This window comes from Oryctolagus cuniculus, chromosome 1 (assembly GCF_964237555.1).
Source record: "Oryctolagus cuniculus chromosome 1, mOryCun1.1, whole genome shotgun sequence".
Lineage (NCBI taxonomy): Eukaryota > Metazoa > Chordata > Mammalia > Lagomorpha > Leporidae > Oryctolagus > Oryctolagus cuniculus.
Genome location: NC_091432.1, coordinates 80,309,360 through 80,333,352, shown reverse-complemented (window position 1 = coordinate 80,333,352; position 23,993 = coordinate 80,309,360). Strand labels below are relative to the sequence as shown.

Genomic DNA, 23,993 nt, shown 5'->3' with positions numbered 1-23,993 from the left:
CAAACAACAACAACAACAACAACAACAACTAAATGAAAGAGCTCTGTGAGTGAGATCCCAGTGGAAAGAATGGGCCATCAGAGAAGGAGGTACCTTTCTCTGAAGGGAGGAGAGAACTTCTTCCACTTTGACTATGACCTTGTCTAAATCTGATCAGAGTTGGTGAACTCAAAAGGCCTCCATAGCCTTGGCAACTCATGACTAGAGCCTAGGGTGATTACTGAGGCCATAAACAAGAGTGTCAATTTGTTAAGTCAACAACAGGAGTCACTGTGCACTTACTCCTCATGTAGGATCTCTGTCCTTAATGTACTGTACGTCGTGATTTAATGCTATAAACAGTACTCAAACAGTATTTTTCACTTTGTGTTTCTGTGTGGGTGCAAACTGTTGAAAGCTTTACTTAATATATGCTAAACTGATCTTCTGTATATAAAGAGAATTGAAAATGAATCTTGATGTGAATGAAAGGGGAGAGTGAGCGGGAGAGGGGAGGGTTGTGGGTGGGAGGGAAGTGATGGGGGAGGAAGCCATTGTAATGCATAAGCTGTACTTTGGTAATTTATATTCATTAAATAAAAGTTTAAAAAAACACTTATTGGAAAAACATAAAATAATTGAAAATGAAGATCAAAAAATCTAGAACATCTGTATAACTAACTGATAAGGTTAATAGGACTGGCTATATTACAATATGTTATAAAGTTAAATCAAATTTAGAAGCAGGACAAAATTTTACAATGTTATAAATTGTACCTAGAAACAAAAAGTTAATAAGTATATGCATTGGGTTCTGAACTCAAGATTGTGTTACATTAAGCATGTTTTATATGTCATATAAAGGAAACTGTGTAAATCTATATAAAGTGTAAGTTTTTAGATTGCAAAGCAATGAAAACTATTGGGATAAAACAAATTAATTCACTTTGGATGACCAAAAATTACTTCCAGATAGGTTAAATATATTAATAGAAAAAAAATTCATCTGAAAAGCATTTAGTCATTAATCTATGTGGAAGTCCATTTTGTCATGAAGACATTCACTGAGAAAAACAAATAGATTTAACTGTTTAAAAAGTTCAAAAACTATGTCAAAAACCAAAGAAAATAGAAAAATGTTTATAATAACTATCGATGAATGCCTTTAATATATAAAATTCTCCTTTAATTAAATATTAATATTAACTGAAGGACATGTGTAAACAAGTAAACAGAATAAATCATAATTGTAATTGTTACAGTTCATTTGCTAGCTATAACAAACTGTAAACTACTTGTAGATTACAAGAATTTATTTTTCACAGTTTTGAACACCTGGAAGTCTTGTTAAGTTACCACTAGATCAGGTATCTGTCTTTGTCTATCATCACACCTGCAAAAAGCAGCAGAAGGAGCAGGAGAGTTCTCTGGGTTTCCTTTTGTAAAGGCACTGATCCCATTCATGGATGTTCTGCACCTGTGACCTAATGATTTCCAAAGGCCCAAAGTTTTATACTATCACATGTGGATTAAATTTCAACATAAGAATTTGGAGTCAGGAGCCTAAATATTAGTTTCTGACAGTAATCAAATTAATGTTAAATAAGGTCATTACAGTATATCACCTATCATATTTTTATTGATACTACCTGTTGCTGATGAGTATGCACAGTAGGATATTTTACTCTTAAGGATATATGATTAGAATTCTTTAAGAAGATATAACTTCATCTGTCCTAGGAAATTAGAAAACATGTAAGCAGGGGTAAGGTGCTTTAGAGCTGGATTATGGAGGTTAATTAGGAGCTTTGTAGATCAGAAGGCAGGAAAGGAGAAGGTGGAAGAAAGAATTCTGATTATAATACAAGGCACAATGTTGATTAGGAAACCGTAGTTACATTGACACAGTTGAATTTAGGGTTCTTAGTTGAAGGGGTTAGGAGATAAGGTTGCAGAGATGTGTGGGAGCTGTTGGTTTGTTTTGTTTTGTTTTTAAAGAACTTTAAACAACAAGCCAAAGAGATTGGACTTTGACCTGTATTTTATAGGAGACTAAGAATCTCTAGTCCGGTCCCTAACCCCACCCTGCTGTCTTGCCTCCCTGTTCACTATAAGTTTTGCAGGACTTTGATGAAAATAAAGATCATGACTGATTGGCATAGTTTGTAAAGTGGTTTTCAAGGAATGGGCTTCTGAGTTAGACCTTAAATTCTGGGCAGGGTTTAGTTATGGGAAGGACAAGAAGCCCTGGTGGTAGGAAACCACATACAAAAGAAAATCAGAGGGCTTGAGGAAAACCCAGTTTTCTCCAGTGAAACAGCCTAACAGAGGAAGTGAGTTCACTTCTTTGCTTTTGATTTCCCTGACCCACACATCCCGTTGGCTTGGTGTTTGGTCAGCATGTCATCTGTTTAAGAACCGGGAAAACACACTGCGTACTTGGTTTTGATAGGCTTCAAAGAATCAAATATTGGATGGCATTAATGTTGTTTGCCCAGGGCTTTAGGTTAGAACTTCATAAAAGCCTAAAAGAAAGCCATCAGTTTTTTTGGATCCCGGATAAAACTGTACTTTCCCTCTTGAATATGCACCTAAGGGACATTCAGAGTTTGTGCAGAAATCAGGAACTGAATTAGTGTCAAGCTGAGCCTTGACCACTTTGAGGTGTTTTATTTTGTTGTTGTTGTTGTTGAATACCAACATTGTTTAAAAAGATGCAAATCCTGTGGCAAATGAAAATATAACATTTTCCTATAAAAGTAGACTTATTATGGTAAGCTGAGTAATAATAATGTGTTTATCCCAAAATGTGTCTACTATTTGCTTCCAATTTCCTTGAACCTCTGCTTTTTCCCCTATCAATTTTTGTTGCATTTTAGTCTCTGCAGCAATAAAAAGAACTTACATTTCATAAAAAAGCCAGTTACAGACATTGATTCATGTAGTTAGAGGCTGAGAGGTCTGTTTATACTTCTTTCAAAGGCTTCTTTTGATTTTTTTTTAAATAGTATATTTAACTAGTAGGAAGCAGAATAATGAGTATCACAGGAATAGACTTTTAACATTCTGCTTCCATTGAAAATAAAAAAGAACCATTAAATAATTTTCCTTTATGTAACACTGCATTGTCTATGTTCAGAGCTTCCAATGTTTAAAAGCACCAAGTGTTGAGGGATGCAGGTTGTAAATGACCCTGCTGTGCTTTTTCTCTTTTTATGGACTGTTTAGGCAAAAAAAAAAAAAAAAAAAGTAGAGGGAATGAGGGGAGACAAGACAGTGGAATATTTCCTGGGAAGAAAGAGGCAAAATGATGTGGTAGAGAGAACAGTGGACTGTGAATTTTGCTTTCTGATGATTATTCCGTTTGTCTCTTGCTAGTCATGTGACTTGTCACTGGCAGCCTGCTCTATATGGTTTTTAATTTCCACACTTAGAGCATCCTGAATGGACCAAGTTTTTATTTTTCACCTCATTGCTACTGTAAAGCTGTAGAATTCTTTCCAGACAATTGAGTCTTAGAATATTATAATTTAATTGGGAATAAACGAGAAATTATATTCGATTCAATTTGGAGACTGTCTCATGGAAATATTGTAAAGATCTATCCCAAGTACAGGGTTTTTGTTACTTACACATCTCCTATTACTGTTCTGATTTATATATTAGTTCTGATTGTATGTACATTGTCTTATATTCTCATACTTTGAACATTGAATGCTTGGGCTTGGCTTTTTTTCTCTTATATATCAGAGTATAAGATTCAGCTTTTTGTAATGCTTTCACACTGGCTTTAATAATTATGGAAAATATATTTCTATGTAACTAGAGCATGCTACTGACTTTTTTTTTTTTTTTTTAGAGTTACAAACATTCTTTTTTAATTCTACCATGGAATATTTCCTATATCTTTAGTAAGAAAATATTCTTACTAAAACTAGATGTCCTAATTTATCTAAAGTAGTATTAATTTGAATTCCTTTCCTGTTTCCTGGAAATCAGTATTTTAAAGAGCAACTATAGCTATTCAGTACTTTATTATCATGGTAATAAAGAGCATCCATTTGATTTAAACAAAGTTTCCAAAAAAAGGAAATTTATGCTCTATATCCTTCTCTTGATATGGATGTACTGTAAGTAAGCCCTTTAACTCTGAGTATTTGAAATGATTTGTCTTCCAAGATTAATGTGTATATTTCTTTTCCTATGTAAAATGAAATAAATATTAAATTTGGATTAACCATTAAAATTTCCTTGAATCCCTAGAGTAACACTCTCTTTTTCATATTGAAATAATTTTGCATTTGCATTCTGAATCCTTTTTCAAGTAGCTGTAGTGGTGTTGCAGTTCTTTTGTTGTCTTGGTATTTCTTTGTGATAAGCAGAACTGCCTTGATAATAAGAATTTGTTTTATTCATAATGTGTCACAAATAATAGATACTCAAAGTTTGTTTAATGAACGAAAAAATATGATTTAATTGATGAAATTCTTGTTGCTGAGAATATAAGCTTTATTCCTACTTCTGAATTCTCTATCATTAGAGACTTGACATATAGGTGACAAAGCAAAAATACTCCACTCATGTGCTACCACAGATATGGCCTTCCATTGTTGGTTTGCATATAAGGGTGTTTTCCATTACTATAATGAGATACCTCAGGTTGGGTAACTTACAAAGAAGAGAGCTTCAATGAGCTGAAAATCCAAGCAGCATGGCTGTGGCTCTGTTGAGGACCTTATGGCAGAAGGCTTATGGTGAGTACATATGAGAGAAAAGGATCACATGGTGAGAGAGAAAGCCAGGAGTTCAGAATTCCGTCTGCATATCCCACATGGGGGATGTGGGCTGTCTTCCTCTGCCTTCCCAGGTGCATTAGGAGGAAGCAGAATAGCTGGACCTCAAACTGGCACTCCAGTGTGGGTTAAGGGTGTCCCAAGTAGCAGGCTAATCCACTGAGCCACACCCTCTGCTAGGGGAACCACTTTAATCTCTTCTGAGGGCAGCACCTTTACACCCCAAACACCTCTCCATAGTCACACCACACTGGACACCAAGCTTTCAAGAAACCATTGACGAGGGGCTGGCATTGTGGTGTAGTAGGTAAAGCTGCCACTGGCTCCCTGCTAATGGCCTGGGAAATCAGCAGAGTGGAGAGTGAAATAGCACATGGAAGATCTGTCTCTCACTTTCTCTCTGTAACTTTGCCTTTGAAATAAATAAATAAACCTAAAATGAAGGAAGGAAGGAAGGAAAGAAAGGAGGGAGGGAAGAAGAAAGGAAGGGAGGGAAGAAGGAAGGAAGGAAGCAAGGAAGGTAGGTATTGGGAAAAGAGCGCAGATTGGTGCCGCCTCACACAGGGCACCAAAAATGTTAGGAAAAGAGGGGCAGAACAGAGAGGAGGCAGCATACGAATCTACAGTCTGACTGAATTTATTCAGAGAAAATAAATTCCCAGAGGTGGGTGACCAACTGCTGCTATGCACATTGACAGAACATGTGCCAGGAGGCCCCAACCCCAGACGCTGGGCCTTTTTATATTTTAGAAGGGCTAGGGATGGGAGTGGGGGTAGGGGGCAGCAGGCAGAGGTGAATTCCTGGAACTGGTCTTTCAGGTGGCCATGTGGGGCTTCTGAACCTAGAGAAGAATATGGGGATGGGGTGGGGAAAAGTACAGGGTGTGAGATGGAACTGATCTCTTGAAAGAAGGCAGGGGTAAAAAGAGCCTAAAATGGCTGAGGCATATGTCCTTGTTCCATCAGTCCTGACTCTGAATATACATAAGGAGAAGGGGTACTGATTTCTTTCTGGCTACTTCCTGCTTATATGGGGCATAAACCTGGGGCAAGGACTTGAGTGGGGTTCTATACACGAGATCGGGTTGATTGAAGAAGTAGAGTAGTCTTGTGTTGCTCCTGCGTTTTGGCTTGATATATAGTAGTTATTCATTCCTGCAAGAACCTTTGGAATAAGTTAGTTATACATGGCAGAAATAGGAGCACTATGATTATGAGGATAAAAGAAGATACTAGAGACATTGCCCATGGTGGAAAAGGTGGCCAAAATGAGCCAGAGTTACCTTGTGAATACATCTTGTTAGCACATCTTTTTATGCATTCGATCTCATCTCTTACCACACCTAATTAATTGGTGTAAAAAAATTCTTCACCCAAAAAGAGGCAAAGTCCTCTTCTCTCTGCTGTGAGGAGGTCTAGTGCCCAGAGTTTCTGGAGGAGACTGCTGCCTGTGAATGCACCTGATCTTGGAGCCGAGACAATTGCTGCGCTAGGTCATTTATGTTTTCTTTGAACCTGAGAGATAAACCTTCAATTTTATTTGCCTTGTCTACTGAAATGGCTAGTCTAGTCGGTCCTGTTCTGATTCTTATCAAGATACCCAATGAGATTATCAAGGGGGTGAGTCCAGAATCTCTCTTGACACGGTGGGTTATAGGAACAGATACAGAGATTGATCTAGGGTATAGGACAGGGAGGAAAGAGGAAGGTGATTATACAGGTCCCTGTCCAGTTGGTGAGGAGACAGATGGATGCCTGGCTACCACAGAGAAAGAATGCCCTTGTTTCTGGCCTTAAGGTAAGAGGTAACCTTTGCACTTCGATGCAGCAGGGACAATATGATGAGTAAATGCCACTGCAGCTGCATTCACTGGGTGTGAGGAGTAGTGGCGGCTAATAGGGGGTGGGCCTCGGAGAATGACAACTAGGTCACAGGCATCATGGGGCAATGAACCCACATTATGAGAAGAAGGAAAGAAAGCATGCATGATGCATAAAGAGGCTTGACTGATTAACGAGGCCATAGCAAAAATGTCTTGGACAGGTACAGCAGATGGATCCTCCTGTTTTATTTCCCTATAAAATACCAGTATTCCTTCCTCTGGCCATGCTGGTGTTTCCTACTGGGAATTCTAGAAGAGATATATGTCCTGGGGTTCCTCTAGGAGAGTTCTGGTCCTTGTGATAAAAGCAAGTCCATGGGCCGTTTCCCAGAGCTGGGTAGGGTCGGGGAGGGCTTGCCAGCCCTCAGAGGAGGAGTGTGTACAGATCCAACATGAAGAGACATTGGGATTATCTTCAAAAAACAGGCTAGAGGAAATGTTAATGAGAGATATGTAAGAATTTTGGTAGGAGAGAGGTATGTGAAGCTATTCCTCCTCCTCTCGCTTTCCCTTTTCTTACCAAAATATGCTGAGAGGTATGTGGGGTTTGGAGTCACGATAGGGGAACCAGGTTAGAAGCAGGAGATAGCAGAAAAGCATCTTATCCAGAAGAGATAAAAGATTGCTAAGAGAAGTTTTTTACCACAGGTCCAGTCAGTGTGGGCGATTGCCATCAAGCCTATGGCCAAAATTAGGGCTAGGATTATAGCTACAGACAATAACAGAAGTTGACATGCATCACAATATTAAGAATAAACCAAAGATAAAAAAGGATATCTGCATAGATGTGACGTCACAGACATCTCCCTGGAGCCAACAGTCTGAGAGGAGGTCTGAAAGGTCGCTTGGTGGAGATCAATACCAGTAGTTTTCCTGTAGAATAATTTGGAGAAATCTGTCCTTCTGGTATTGCAGGGAGCCTTGACCACCTGAGAGAGATGCATCCTGTGGGAGTAGACTTAATGAGGGACATGTTACTAATTTTAGTGAAGTAAAATGTACCCAAGGGGGGTGCCCTTTGAGTTGGGCAGCAGTGGAGATAGTATCACTTGGTAGGGCCTGTTCCATTTTGCATTTAGAGCAGCCTCATATTATTTTAGGTAAATCCAGTCACTCCAGGTTGAAAGGTAGGAATATAGTCGGGAGGCATAGAGTGTGGTTTGGGTAGGTGTGTGTCTGCATAAGTCCATAAGTGAAAGCATGTTTTGGTAAGAAAAGGGAAATCGAAAGGAGGAGGAATAGCTTCATAATTTTGAAGGGGAGGGAAATTAAGTGAAAGAAGAGGGCTTCCATAGAGAAATTCAAATAAGCTGAGTAGTAATGGCTTCCAGAGAAGAGATCTAATTCTTAACAGAGCTAAAAGAAGGAGTTTTACCCAGTCTAAGTGGACATGGGAAGAGAGGTTAGTTACAGCCTGTTTTAAAATTCTATTCATCTGTTCTACTTTTCCTGAAAAGAGGGGACAAGAGGGAATGTGAAAATGCCATGAAATATGAAGAAAGGCAGATAGTATTTGAATAATTTGAGAGATAAACTCAAGTCCGTTATCTGACTGAATGGAAGCAGGTAATCCAAATCTTGGATTAATATAATTTAATAGTATAGTGGTCTTGGCGGAAGCTCTTTTATTAGTAGGGTGGGAGGCTTCCACCCACCCCGAGAAGGTGTTCACCATAATCAGAAGGTAATGTGTTTACCTAACTGGTGGCGTATGGGTGAAGTCAATCTGCCAGTCCTCCCCCAGGGGTGGTCCATGGGCCTGGTGAGTGGGGAATGGGGGTGGCCTGATATTAGAGTTGGGGTTAGTGGTTTGACAGATGCTGCATGTCTGAGATATTTTATGCAGAGTTTCTCTTACGGCGAGAGTTAGGTATATGTGTGATCTCAGGAAGTGAAGAAGAGAGTTTCAGTGAGAGAGAATGGAGGTTTTTTAGGAAGGTAACTTGGAGAGAAGAAGGGAGTGTTAGTTTTTCATCTAGAAACCACCATGAGTCCTTCCTAGATGCCCCTTGTTGTTGAAACTGACAGATTTCTATGTCTGAATATACAGGAACTAAGTTACAGAGAAAAGATGGGATGGTTTCCCCTTGGGCCCCTACTTTAGCTGTCAGATGGGCCTGATTGTTAGCTTCAGGTAGGAATTATTTATCTTTCAGGTGGCCTTTGCAGTAAATAATAGCAGCTTTTGTTGGCAGCTGGGCAACATCAAGAAGAGCTTTAATCAGCTTGCCATTTATGATAGGGGTCCCTTGAGCTGTCAAAAAGCCCCTTTCTTGCCATATCTGGGCATTGGAATGGATGATATTATAGGCATATCAGGAGTCTGTGTATATGTTGACTGTACTTCCTTTGGCTAAAGTGAAGGTTCGAATCAAGGCTAACATTTCGGCATATTAGGAGATAGTGCCTTGAGATAGGGGCCTAGCCTCTATAACCCTATGCGGGGAAGAGGAGGAGGTATCATCACAGTGCCCTCAATTATTGCGTATCCAGTAGGAAAATTGGAAGTTTTAGAAGCACTACCATTGGTGAACTAATCTGGGGCTTTTGGAATAGGAGTATCTGTGAGGTGGTGCAATATAGACAGGGAAAAATCAAGGAAGTCAGGACAGGAATGGGCTTTGAGGGGATCAGAGAGTGGTGGGGAGGGGAGTAGCTGGGTTGAGAGAAGAGCAGTGATGAAAGGTAATGGTGGGCTGGAGAAGGGTAGAGTGAAGAACTTGGATATGAGATAGCAATACAGATTGAAAGTCTGGGTGGCTGAGGAGGTCGTGCAACCCATGAGAGGACCAGATTTGTAAGGGCTGATAAAGGGTCAGTTGCTGGGCCTCAGGAATGAGAAGGGCCACCATGGTCAGAGGGCCCTTAGGCATTGGGGCCAGCCTTGATCAACCCCATCTAATTGTTTGGAGAAATAAGTCACAGGTGTAACAGAGTCTCCAGCCTTTTGGGCCAGGAGAGTGCTTGGCCTTTAGTGCGATGGATATAGAGGAGAAACAGTTTTAAGTGGGTTGGGAAGGTTCAGGGCAGATACTTGTAGAAGAGCCTTCTTTAGTGTTTGGAATGGGGTCTCTTTGAAGAAAGTCTGTTAACATGGCTTGTCTAGATTGCCTCTCTTCATAGAGAGGTTTAGGAATAAGAAAAAAGTTTGAAATCCAGATGTGAAATATCCTCTGAGTCCCAAGAAAGAGAGATAATGCTTAGTACCTGGGAAAGGAAGAGAGTGTATTGACTGTTTTCGGGCTGGAGGAATTGCACAAGTGTCTGGCGTCATGAGAAGTCCCAAGAAGGTGACAGAAGTGGAAATTAGCTGAGTCTTGTTTGGAGATACCCTATGACCTTTCCCAGGCAGAAATTTTTTTTAACTTTTATTTAGTAAATATAAATTTCCAAAGTACACTTTATGGATTACAATGGCTCCCCCCCGAATAACTTCCCTCCCACTCGCACCCCTCCCATCTCCCACTCCCTCTCCCATTCCATTCACATCAAGATTCATTTTCAATTCTCTTTATATACAGAAGATCGATTTAGTATATATTAAGTAAAGATTTCATCAGTTTGCACCCACACAGAAACACAAAAGTGTAAAATACTGTTCTAGTACTAGTTATAGCATTACTTCACATTGGACAACACACTAAGGACAGATCCCACATGAGGAGTAAGTACACAGTGACTCCTGTTGTTGACTTAACAAATTGACACTCTTGTTTATGGCGTCAGTAATCTCCCTAGGCTCTAGTCATGAGTTGCCAAGGCTATGGAAGCCTTTTGAGTTTTCTGACTTTGATCTTATTCAGACAGGGTCTTAGTCAAAGTGAAAGTTCCCTCCTCCCTTCAGAGAAAGGTACCTCCTTCTTTGATGGCCCCATTCTTTCCACTGGGATCTCACTTGCAGAGATCTTCCATTTAGGTCTTCCTTTTTTTTTTTTTTTTTTTTTTTTGCCAGAGTGTCTTGGCTTTCCATGCCTAAAATTCTCTCATGGGCTCTTGAGCCAGCTCCAAATGCCTTAAGGGCTGATTCTGAGGCCACAGTGCTGCTTAGGACATCTGCCATTCTATAAGTCTGCTGTGTACCGATTTCCCATGTTGGATAGTTCTCTCCCTTTTTGATTCTATCAGTTAGTGTTAGCAGACACTAGTCTTGTTTGTGTGATCCCTTTGACTCTTAGACCTATCAGTGTGATCAATTGTGAACTGAAATTGATCACTTGGACTAGTGAGATGGCATTGGTACGTGCCACCTTGATGGGATTGTATTGGAATCCCCTGGCACGTTTCTAACTCCACCATTTGGGGCAAGTCTGATTGAGCATGTCCCAAATTGTACACCTCCTCCCTCTCTTATTCCCACTCTTATATTTAACAGGGATCACTTTTCAGTTAACTTTAAACACCTAAGAATAATTGTGTGTTAATTACAGAGTTCAACCAATAGTACTAGAACAAAAAAAATACTAAAATGGATAAAGTATTACATTGTACATCAACAGTCAGGACAAGAGCTGATCAAGTCACTGTTTCTCATAGTGTCCATTTCACTTCAACAGGTTTCCTTTTGGTTCTCAGTTGTCGCCGATCAGGGATAACATGTGATATTTGTCCCTTTGGGACTGGCTTAATTCACTCAGCATAATATTTTCCAGATTCCTCCATCTTGTTGCAAATGACCGGGTTTCATTGTTTTTGACTGCTGTGTAGTATTCTATAGAGCACATATCCCATAATTTCTTTATCCAGTCTACTGTTGATGGGCATTTGGGTTGGTTCCAGGTCTTAGCTATTGTGAATTGAGCTGCAATAAACATTAAGGTGCAGACAGCTTGTTTGTTTGCCAATTTAATTTCCTTTGGGTAAATTCCAAGGAGTGGGATGGCTGGGTTGAATGGTAGGGTTATATTCAGGTTTCTGAGGAATCTCCAGACTGACTTCCATAGTGGCTTAATCAGTTTGCATTCCCACCAACAGTGGGTTAGTGTCTTAGCAATCTTGTACACCAAAAACAAAGCTGGAGGCATCACAATACCAGATTTTAGGACATACTACAGGGCAGTTGTAATCAAAACAGTGTGGTACTGGTACAGAAACAGATGGATAGACCAATGGAACAGAATAGAAATACCAGAAATCAACCCAAACATCTACAGCCAACTTATATTTGATCAAGGATCCAAAACCAATCCCTGGAGTAAAGACAGTCTATTCAATAAATGGTGTTGGGAAAATTGGATTTCCACATGCAAAATCATGAAGTAAGACCCCTACCTTTCACCTTACACAAAAATTCACTCAACATGGATTAAAGACTTAAATCTATGACCCGACACCATCAAATTATTAGAGAACATTGGAGAAACCTTGCAAGATATAGGTACCGGCAAAGACTTCTTGGAAAAGACCCCAGAAGCACAGGCAGTCCAAGCCAAAATTAACATTTGGGATTGCATCAAATTGAGAAGTTTCTGTACTTCGAAAGATAAAGTCAGGAAAGTGAAGAGGCAACCGACAGAATGGGAAAATATATTTGCAAACTATGCAACAGATAAAGGGTTGATAACCAGAATCTACAAAGAGATCAAGAAACTCCACAACATCAAAAAAACAACAACCCAACTGAAGAGATGGGCCAAGGACCTCAATAGACATTTTTCAAAAGAGGAAATCCAAATGGCCAATAGGCACATGAAAAAATGTTCAAGATCACTAACAATCAGGGAAATGCAAATCAAAACCACAATGTGGTTTCACCTCACCCCAGTTAGAATGGCTGACATTCAGAAATCTACCAACAATAAATGCTGGAGAGGATGTGGGGAAAAAGGGACACTAATCCCAGGTAGAAATTTTAAAAGACAAGTGGTGTGCTGGAGACAGGGCTCTCATGAGGGGCTACAGAGTAGAATATCATTAACATATTGAAGAATGGTGCTGGGTGAAAGGTTAATAGAGGCTAGATCTGCCTGTAGGGCCTGTCTAAAAAGGTGCCCACTGTCCCAAAAACCTTGGGGTAGCATGGTCCAAGTGATCTGTCAGTAAGGTGAGTATTGGGGTCAGACCAGGCAAAGGCAAAGACTGGTTGCAAAGATGTGTCCAAAGGAATGGAAAAAAAAAGAAGTCATAGGAGGTATTCAGGAGAGGAGAATGTAGGGGTTTGGCACAACTGGGTATATGAGATGGACAGCAGCATTAATATGTCTGAGGTCCTGTACTAAGTGATAAGAGCCATCTGGTTTTTTAACCTGGAGTATAGGTGTGTTATGGGGGGAGTGCATGGGAATGAGTATGTTAGCTAGGAGGAGGCAGTCTATAATAGGTTTTAGACCTCTATGGCCTTCTGGGCTTAAAGGATATTGGGGAACAGCAATTGTTTTTGTAGGGTCTTTTAGAGAAACATGAATGGTCATATGATAGGTGGTGATTACTGGGTGGAAGATAGCCCACACTATAGGCTTAACCAAGGGAAGGGAGGGAGTCTGGGGTGGAGAGCTGGGGAGAGGATGGTCCATAATGTGAAATATAAAGGTTATAAAGGTTTGTATTTTAGCCCCGGTGGGAATGGAGTTACGTGCCACCAAGAGGTGGAGAAGGTCCCTGCCTAAGAGGGATGTCTCAGGAAGGATAAGTAAGGAATGTTGGAGAGTATTATCTCCAAAGGAGCAATATAAGGAAAGGCCTTTATTAGGCATTTCTATTGGCCTTTCAAGCCAAGAGCAGATACTGTGGAAGGAAGGAGAGGACCACAATATTTCTTTAAAACAGATAAACTAGCCCCAGTGTCCATCAAGAAAGAAACTTGTTTGCCAGGTACTGTCCTAATTACCCTCGGGTTCCTGGACTCACCTATGATGGAGGCTGTGGAACCCATTCCTCCTCATTCTGTTAAGTTTAATGGAGATGAGATGTCCTGTGCTGGAGGAGTTTGAGCAGAGGGCTGTTTGAGAAAAGGGGGAGTCTCCCCCTCTAGGGGCTGTCCCAGAGTTGGGTGACCAACTGCCAGTGTGCATATTGACAGAACATGTGCCAGGAGCCCCCAATCCCTGGTGCTAGGCCTTTTTATATCTTAGGAGGGTTAGGGATGGGGTGGGGGTAGAGGATAGCTGGCATAGGTGAATTCCTGGAACCGGTCTTTCAGGTGGTCATGCAGGACCTCAGAACCTGGGGAAGAATATGGGTATGGGGTGAGGAACAATACAGAGTGTGAGATGGAACTGATCTCTTGAAAGAAGTCAGGGGTAAAAAGAGCCTCAAATGGCTGAGGCTTATGTCCTTGTTCCATCAGCGGGAAGAAAAGGAAGGAATAAAGAAAAAAAAAAAAAGAATCATTGGGGGATGCACTCAAACTCAAACCATGGCAGTTTTTTTTTTTTAATAAAAACCCCTGCTTCTTTTGTTTTTTGTTGCCCAAAAAAGGCTATTCTAATCTTCTGTATTCAGAATATGCATTTACTACTTATTTATTTGTAGTGTGTATACCTTTATTTAACAGTTGTATATTCCCTCCTTGATCTTTAGCACCCTGAGAACCTAACTTCTTCTATGACATTTAGTACATCATCAATAAATGCTATAAAGTAATAATTTTTCAGATGTACACATTTATGGTCATACATTTAAGCAGTGCTTTCTAAATGTAGGAAAATTAATTTGTGCTTTCTCTTTCAAACATGTGTGTGTGTGTGTGTGAGAGAGAGAGAGAGAGAGAGAGAGAGAGAGAGAGAGTCTGCCTTAGTGTGGTGTCTTCCTTGGGAGATAGAAGAATGGACAGTGCTCCGAAAGATAGAATGTGGGTAGTATAAATTGACACCTACTGCTAAAGGCATGTTCATGTGTGCTAGTGTGCACATTCGTGTCCAACATTTACTTTTGTATAAAAATAAGATTTTACTTTTAGATCAGTACTAAAATATAAAACAAATAATATTTTAAAAATCAAGTGAGATATAAATAAAGAAAAATCATAAATTGGGTTAAATTAAACATGAAAGCAAGTATAGCTTTATTTGAATGGAGAGTAGCTTTGCAAATCAGGAACACAGGCTTAGCCCTATAAATCAGATTTCCATTGTTGGGTTCTATAAGCCTGAGTTTTAATTAAGATAAGTGGATATTCTTTGGGGATGAAAAGTAGAACTGAGGGGAGTCTGGCACAAATCAGAGTGGTCAAACCTGGTGTGATTCAGGATGATTCTAAATTTTTATAATTCCATTAAAAAGTGCATATCAAGAGGCAAAATGGTCACTTCAGTATTTCTTATACCTTGCATGGTATTGTTTGATTCTAGGAAATTGTTTCCTGTGGTGGATCAGCTACATTATGTCTGTGTGGAAATTTTGCACTGTGTGTATAATATCTAAGTTTTAGGAATGGGTTTTTGTTGTCTTTTCTACCATTCTGCAGAACATTTGAGTTTTATGTTATCAACATCAATCTCGGATTTTTAGGCATATTCATTCATGACTGTGTGTATGCTATAGACTTCCATGATATTCTGTAGACAGTAACCTAACAGTATAGAGCCACTGGAATACTGGAGAGAATTTATTCATGTGTGACTGCTCATTAGCTCCCTAAGTAAATTCCTATAGAGCCTTCATTAACTAGGCTTGGAAAATGTTGGTTATATATACACATTCCAGAATCCTTGAAAGTCTCTGTGGTGACTGTTTGCACAGATGGTGTCAAGGTGGACATTTTTACCAAAATGGGCAGCATGGATGGAAGCAAAGGTAACATGGATTGACCTGTAGATATCTTTGGTGTTGAATAACTGACCTTAGTGTCCTTGAGATCCAAATACATTGATAACAGTCCTGACTTCATTTGTATATAAATCCTGACTTGATTTGTATAAATGAAATTGAATTGGCCGGCGCTGAGGCTCAATAGGCTAATCCTCTGCCTTGTAGCGCAGGCACACCAGGTTCTAGTCCCGGTCGGGGCGCCGGATTCTGTCCCGGTTGCCCCTCTTCCAGGCCAGCTCTCTGCTGTGGCCAGGGAGTGCAGTGGAGGATGGCCCAAGTGCTTGGGCCCTGCACCCGAATGGGAGACCAGGATAAGTACCTGGCTCCTGCCTTCGGATCAGCGCGCATCGGCCATTGGAGGGTGAACCAACGGCAAAAGGAAGACCTTTCTCTCTGTTTCTCTATCTACTCTGCCTGTAAAAAAAAAAGAAAAGAAAAGAAAAGAAAAGAAAAGAAAAGAAAAGAAAGAAATTGAATTGTAGCATTAGTGAACAGAGGCATGTTCTGAATCATCTCCATAAAATTGTCATCATTCTTCTGTTTCCCAGATTTGAACCATTTCATAGATTCTGAACCCCTGTAGTAAAGGTCCCCTTGGGAAAGACCACTCCAGGTATCAAAAATTTAGTTTCAGAATTATTCTCTCAGTCTTTCCCAAAGAGACCCTACAGCTATGTAGCAAGCCAACTGTGTATTGGAGAAAGAGAAATAACTTACTGTGGGGGGTGGAGGGTGGAGCTGAGCAGTTTCTCTTAGCCTATACTATTTCTTTAAAATCAAAATATTACTATAGTCATACAGGAGCAGTAGATGCTTACCAGAGATTAAGAAAGAATTAGCTTGAACAGTGTCATCTCTCTGGATCCATCCCACAGTTATTTCCTGAATTCTAGAACACGTGATTGGAAAAACCCTTTCAACTGCTGTCAGAATCCTCTTATCCAATCTTCATTTTATCTGTTTTATTTTATATTTTTTCCTGATTTTTTTAAAATTACTTAATTCATGTGAAAGGCAGCGTTACAGAGAGAGAGGGAGAGATGAGAAAGAGAGAGATATTCATTCCACTGGTTCATTCACCAAATGGCTGCAAAGGCCAGGACCACACTGAAGCTAGGAGCACATCCGAGTCTCACATGTGGGTGGCAGGGTCCCAGGCACTCGGGCCATCTTCCACTGCCCTTTCCAGTTGCATTAACTGGGAGCTGGATTTGAAATAGAGTAGCCGGGACTTGAACCAGCCTATGGGATGCCAGAATCATAGGTGGCAGCTTAACTTGCTATACTACAATGCTAGCCCCATATTTATTTCCCTTAATTTACTGTTGATTCCTTGCACTTACAGGCAAACAAGCATCTTTTCTTTACTGCCTTACTTTTTATTTTATTTGTTTGCTGGTCTTATATTTCTTTCTTTATCTGTCATTGTTTCTTCACTAAGTTAAACCCCATTCCTTTGCATTTGTATATAAACATTATAAAATTGTAACTTCTAGCTCCTAGGTCACTAACCAGACCATTATACTCATCAGCTTAGTTCTTCTACCCAATTCACCTTCTAAAGAGAAAAACATATTTGTGAACTATTACTAAGGTTTTCTGATTAATAGTCAAGGGCATGGATGAAAATGATTAAATAGAGAAGTGAGAAAGATGAATTATCAGAAGGGACATTCACTAAAAAAAACTAAAATAAGACGAAAAGAACAGATAATTGAGGGTAGTAGGAGGACAGGAGAGAAGGTAGCTCCCGTCCTTTCTAGTTCAAGAATATAAACTAGAAACTGGAGAGGGAAAATCTGCCATCTAGTAGAGGACAGTGAGATCTACATTCAGTAGAAGAAATTATAAGATGTTTTGGGCATTTAGAATGTATTCTCTCTTCACTCCCACATAAGTGATACCTGTTAAATATAACAGTGGGAATAAGAGAGGGAGGAGATGTACAATTTGGGACATGCTCAATCTGACTTGCCCCAAATGGTGGCGTTAGAATCGTGCCAGGGGATCCCAATACAATCCCATCAAGGTGGCATGTACCAATGCCATCTCACTAGTCCAAGTGATCAATTTCAGTTCACAATTGATCACACTGATAGGTCTAAGAGTCAAAGGGATCACACAAACAAGACTAGCGTCTGCTAATACTAACTGATAGAATCAAAAAGGGAGAGAACGATCCATCATGGGAAGCAGGATACATAGCAGACTCATAGAATGAAGTTGATTTTTTAACGATACTCTAAAATTATAATTGTTTCATTTTTTAAAAATTATTTGAGAGGTATGGAAAACATCAAGAGAGACAGCCAGGAAACAGGGCTTCCATTTACAGGTTCACACATGAAATGCCTACAACTAACTTGCTAGGCTAGGCCAAAGCTGGGAGCTGCACACTGGATCCAGTTCTCCCCTGTGAGTGGCAGGAACCCAATTACTTCAGCCACCACTTCTTCCTCCCGGGGTATGCACTAGGAGAAAACTTGAGCCAGGAACTGAAGATATCTGTTGACCCCAGGTACTGTGGTGTGAAAAGTGGACATCTTAGTGTCTTTACCAATAGGTTAAGTATTCATCCTTATTGATTGGTTAGTTGCTTTGAAAGGCAGAGCAACAGAGAGAAAGAGTAAGAGAGAGTAAGAGAGAGATCTTCCATCTGCTCATTCACTCCCCAAACGGACATGACAGCTGGGTCTTGACTACACCAAAACCAGGAGCTAGGAACTTCATTCTGGTCTCCCATGTTGGTGGTAGGGCTCCAAGTGCTTGGAACATCTTCCATTGCTTTCCCAGCAGGGAAAGTGGAGCAGAAGTAGAGCATCCAAGATGTAAGCCATCACTCCAGTGTGTTATTTTGGCATTGTAAGTGGCAGCTTACTCTGCCAGCTTAACCAGAACACTAGCTTGTATTTATTGTTCACGAGTAGCTAATATTTAACTTGATACCATGTACAGAAAGCAGGCTACTTGCATCCCAGTTGTATCCAAGTTATCTTTTCCTTTAAGACATGTGTTACCTACTGTAGTTCTATATACTTTTGAGATAAAAGTATATATATATCAATGGATATAATTTTCATGAAATAATAAATAATTTCTGTGCTATATATTTATTCCTCCTCAATGCATTTGAATGTTTTCAAATATTTGATGAAATAATTGTGTTGGCAAAATCCATAATGTGAAACCCACCTAAATGGCAAATACTGAATGGCAAATTTGGTTCGTCATCTATTTTCTTGAAAAAAAAAATAATATCTTATTTTTAAAGCATTTTTAGTGTATTTCTCTTGGAATTATTTTGCATTATAATAAATATGTAATAACTTTCATGCTATTCCATATACTTGAGAATAGACTGTTTAAGCGTTTATTCCTATACATTTTACACATCAACATAAATTATAATTTTCCACATTTCCCACTGCCCCATCATGCAAAGGCCTGACAGCCTTGTACATCACTTGAGCTGCAACGTGGGTTATGGCACAACAAGCTAGTATATCATAAGGCCTGAAGGGACATTTGCTTATTTCAGTGACTATCAGCCTAGAGCAGACGGTGTTATTTGGAGGTAACATGGCTAAGAGAGGAATTCGTTTTAACAATGAGCACCTGTACAGGCAGCAGAGGTGTTATTTATGGAGCATCTGGAAAGGGCTGGAATAAGGGGAAATAGTTTGTTGCTAATCTCTATCCTACTTAACCACCTACACATACACCTCACCCAACAGTTGTCAAGCACATGGCAGAAGCTCTCAGGAAAATGTAGCGGTTCCATCAATCCCATCTGTTGCTGGCTGCTTGCTGGAAACTGAAACTGAGGAATTTGTGAATATAAAATACTTGTTAGGAATCAACACCTGTGACAGGAAGGAGACCTGAGCAAGATTGGATTGAAGAGGAAGTTGAACTTCCCAGCCTAACTGTTAAGGTTGTCTGTAAGGGACTGTTTAATGTCCATTAAAAATATTTTTTCGGTTGCCAGCGCTGTGGTGGTGGGAAAAACGACCAGCTGTGATGCTGGGCACCAGTTCATGTCCCAGCTTGTGTGCTTCTCGTCCAGCTCCCTGGTAATCTGCCTGGGAGGATAGCAGAACATGGCCCAGGTGCTTGAACCGCTACCACTCACATGGGATTTCTTGATGAAGTTCCTGGTTCCTGGCTTCAGCCAGACCCAGTGCTGGCCATCCAGGGCATAAACCAGCATATGGAAAATTCTCTCTGTTTCTCTCTCTCTCTCTCTCTCTCTCTCTGCAATTCTGACATTTAAATAAATAAATAAATACATCCGTTTAATAAAAGAATTTTATTTCAGTTTTTTTAAACTTGAAAATTGGCAGATTGAGTATAATATGAGCATTAAGAGAAAGAGGAATTTTACCTCTTAATAAAAACACAAAGGACTGCTTTTCATTTTTTTTTGGGGGGGGGGGTTAGGGCTGTACTGTCACGCTTTAGAAATATTCTGATTTCTTTCCTTAACCATGATAAAATAATACTTAAAGTAGTAAAAAAAAATTCATTTTCATAGTGAAGACAGTGAAGAAGCAAACAGGAAAGGTGTACCTGAAAGAAAAATTAATTTGGAATTGGTAAAACAAGCCTGACAGGATCCAGCAAACAACAGCTCTTTTATATTATAAAAGCAAAGTGCTTTTATGTTATAAAAGATTGGTATTACTTAACATCATTTTTTCATTTACTTTTGTTTCCCTTCTTATAAGGCTAGAAGATTTTTTCTTTTTATTTCGAAAGTCTATCTGCATGCTGATTTTTGTTCTCATGTCAATCCTTACTGCATTTGGTATATTCTGCTTATCAGGGGAGGATCGGAGATTGCCCTTTTCAATAGAGAGGAAAATTAAGAGGCTGGGTCATAGCGAATGTACAAAAAATTTCCATTAGAATTTCAAGAGTATTTTATTTTTTTTTAATTTCTGCTTTTATATAATGTATTTTCTCAAAATTGATTGTTTAGAGAAATAATGTGTTCAGTATGTCATCCTGGTTTAGTAGGCTGTGAATTGTTTTGTTGATTGGAAAAAAGGAAGAGAGAGTACAAGTCTACAGAAGCTTGTCTTAATTAAGATATAGCCCCTGCTGGTAGAAAATCCTTGTTCAGACATTATCACATCATTAGTCAGCTCCTCACAATATCACTTTGCAAATAATCCTCTGTTTCTTTTCAATGGCTTCAATAAAGTTGTTCTCAGGTCTGTGACAGGACTGAGCTCTAGTATTATTAGCATAGCTATGCTGCTTTCCTAAGAAATAGTTTGGCCCCGCTGAGAAGGCAGATAATTTGGTTTGACATTTTGTTCACAAGATAGTATTTACAATTTTTGTTCTTAACAAAGGAAACATCATATTATTCACATTTTTCCCAGAATCAGGTAAAAAATGGGATGTTAATGAAATAATTGGTAGGCAAAAATTTGGGAGACTATGAGCAACTACCCTAAGAATTATAAATACATTTTCATTTAATTAAACTTTTCTGAGAACTTTTTTATAACTTATCTTTATTTTCATAAAAAAAGTTAGTATGCCCTAATGGGATAGTATTAGTTGTTCATATTGAAGTATTTATGATGACTAAAAAATATAAGTTTTAAAAAGGACATAGTTTCAAGTTACTTTGCGTATTTTCTGTTTACTTCTGGCAGGGGAGGACTGTCGTGGTATCTGTTTCAGGGACTTTTATTTCTGTTCCCTTTTCATTTACGATATTAAGATTAAGGGTATTTCATTTACAGGTCTGTCAATTATAGATTTCTTCATAATTTGAGTTGCCTCATATGTGATCATTTTATGCTGCTTTTGCTATTATATTTGTGTGTCTGTGTGTGTGTTTTAATCCTGCCAATATTCTGTATCATCAAAGGTTGTATTACAGATTTACAATCAGTATTATTTCAGAAATAACAAAAATAAATAAACCTATTATGGAGAAAAATAATAGTTTAAATTCAAGGTTTATGTGAATTAAGAATTATGAGGTTTTTTTTTTTTTTTTTTTTTTTTTTTTTTTTTTTTTGACAGGCAGAGTGGACAGTCAGAGAGAGAGACAGAGAGAAAGGTCTTCCTTTTCCGTTGGTTCACCCTCCAATGGCTGCCATGGCTGGCACGCTGCAGCCCGCGCACTGCAGCCGGCTCACCGCGCTGATCCGATGGCAGGAGCCAGGTACTTATCCTGGTCTCCCATTCGGGTGCAGGGCCCAAGCACTTGGGCCATCCTCCACTGCACTCCCTGGCCACAGCAGAGAGCTGGCCTGGAAGAGGGGCAACCGGGACAGAATCCAGCGCCCTGACCGGGACTAGAACCCGGTGTGCCGGCTCCGCAAGGCGAAGGATTAGCCTAGTGAGCCACGGCGCCGGCCATGAGTTTGTTTTAAAACCAAGTTTGGGAGTCATTTAGTATACTTTAATTTGTACTTTTAACTTCCAAGAATATCAAGTTCAATATAGTTCTTTAACAGAAAAATTGCTATACCTGATATATAAACTAGTTCTTGGATTTTGGCTTCATTTTTCTTGACCTGGCTTTTGTTCTTGGTTTTTGGGTTTTTTAGTTTGGGCTTCATTTTTAGTTCTTGGATTTTGGCTTCTTTTTTTATGACCTGTCTTAGGCAAAGGCTAAGTGGAAGGAAAAAAATAGAAAATGATAAACACTGCAAGACACTTTTTTATGGATCTACATAAATTGGTATATAGACTGAAAAGTAAGGGTCACATACTATAAAAAATCAGTAGTAATTTTCTTGAAAAAATTATAGATTGAAAATAGTACATCAGGGCTCACTTGGTTAATCCTCCGCCTGCAGCGCCAACATCCCATATGGGCACCGGGTTCTAGTCCCAGTTGCTCCACTTCCAGTCCAGCTCTATGCTGTGGCCCAGGAAGGCAGTGGAGAATGGCCCAAGTGCTTGGGCCCCTGCACCACATGGGAGACCAGGAGGAAGCACCTGGCTCCTGCCTTTGGATTGGTTTAGCTCCAGCGGTAGCAGCCATTTGGGGGGTGAACCAATGGAAGGAAGATCTTTCTCTCTGTCTCTCTCTCTCGCTAACTCTATCTGTCAAATAAATTTAAAAAAATAGTATATCAGTCAATAATGTAATTTAAAATATGAACTTAAAATAAAGAGTAATATAACTAAAGGAGAAAAATACATGGTGCTTTTTAGGATCTCTGGATTTCAGAGTAATCCATTTATTTTTAGGACTGCTTTCTTTCAAAGATATATTTATTTGAAAGGGAGAGTTAACAGAGAGAGGGAAAAACATCAAGAGAAAGAGATCTTCTATCCACTAGCTCACTCCCCAAATGGCTACTGCAGCAGGGGCTGGGCAAGCCAGAACCCAGGAGCTTTAAACTCCCTCCAGGTCTCCCACATGGGTGCAGGAGCCCAAGCACTTGGAGCCTCTTCCTCCGTTTTCCCAGTCTTATTATCAGGGAACTGAATGGGAAGTGGAACAGCCTGGACTCCAACCAACACCCATATATGATGCTGGTGTTGTAGGCTGTGGCTTACCTTGCTGTGCCACAATCCTGGCCCCATATTTTTGCAGCTTATTATTTCCTTCCTATAGGAGTAGGTATTCAGCCTGGTGGTTAAGGTACCTGGATCTGACATCAGTCTGCCTGGGTTTGATTCCCTCTCTGGCTCTTCAGTCCAGCTTCTCTGGTATTGGACACCCTGGAGGAGGCAATGATGGCTCAAATCATTGGGTTCTGGCCACCCATAGAGAAGATTTGAATTAATTTTCTGGCTCCTGGCTCCAGTTTCAGCTCACCACAGCCATTGTGGGCATTGAGGAGTGAACTAGTGGGTAGAAACTTTCTGTATGTCTGCCTAGGTGTCTGTTTCTGTCTCTTAAATAAATAAAGTTTAAAAAAAACATGTATTCAGTATCCAGGAAATGACAGTAGCCATCAAGTTTATATTTTCAGTGTTTTGTGGAAATCGCACACATTCAGTAAGTGATAAATGTGCTGCAGCTTGGGAGTTTTAGCTTTGCACTCAATCTCAGCCTGATTCTGTGACTCTGTCAAGGCTAAAATAGAGGTCTCCTTGCTTTTCATGGTTGATTTATGACCAATTGGTCTCTACAAAGAGTCATTATGATTAACTTTGACAGGTAGTTTTTTCTATCCAGTAAAAATGGAACTTAGGAATATTCCTTCAACAAATATTTGTCTAGTGTCTTAATATATATTATATAATGTTTTGTATTTTGGTGGCAAAATATCCAACTACTAGGAGAGAAGGCTTTAGAGATAAGTATACATAGCTATCAAAAGAGTTTGATAAATTCTCCAAAATCATAACCTCAGGGTTTACTTGAAGTACACAGTAGGACCAGCTATTTCAAATGTGATAGGAGGAGAGAAAAAAGCTAATGAAGGAACCAAAGAAGTTCTGCTATAGGGATGAATCAAAAGGTAGTGGAAATCTAGATTTTAAAGTATGGAAACAGTATTCAAGTGATGGATTACCCTCTGCATGGTAGTTAGGTGTGCAATATAAATATTTCTGAAATAGCATGAAACCATCCACAACATTTTTTGTCCTTCCATTGTTCCCTCTT

The 23,993-nt window shown here is 39.6% G+C and overlaps 1 protein-coding gene across 7 annotated transcripts in view; it reads left to right on the top strand.

Moving 5' to 3' along the window:
- NOX4 (NADPH oxidase 4) overlaps window positions 1-23,993 on the top strand; it is a 202,004-nt gene that overhangs the window by 131,625 nt on the left and 46,386 nt on the right. The window lies entirely within an intron of this gene.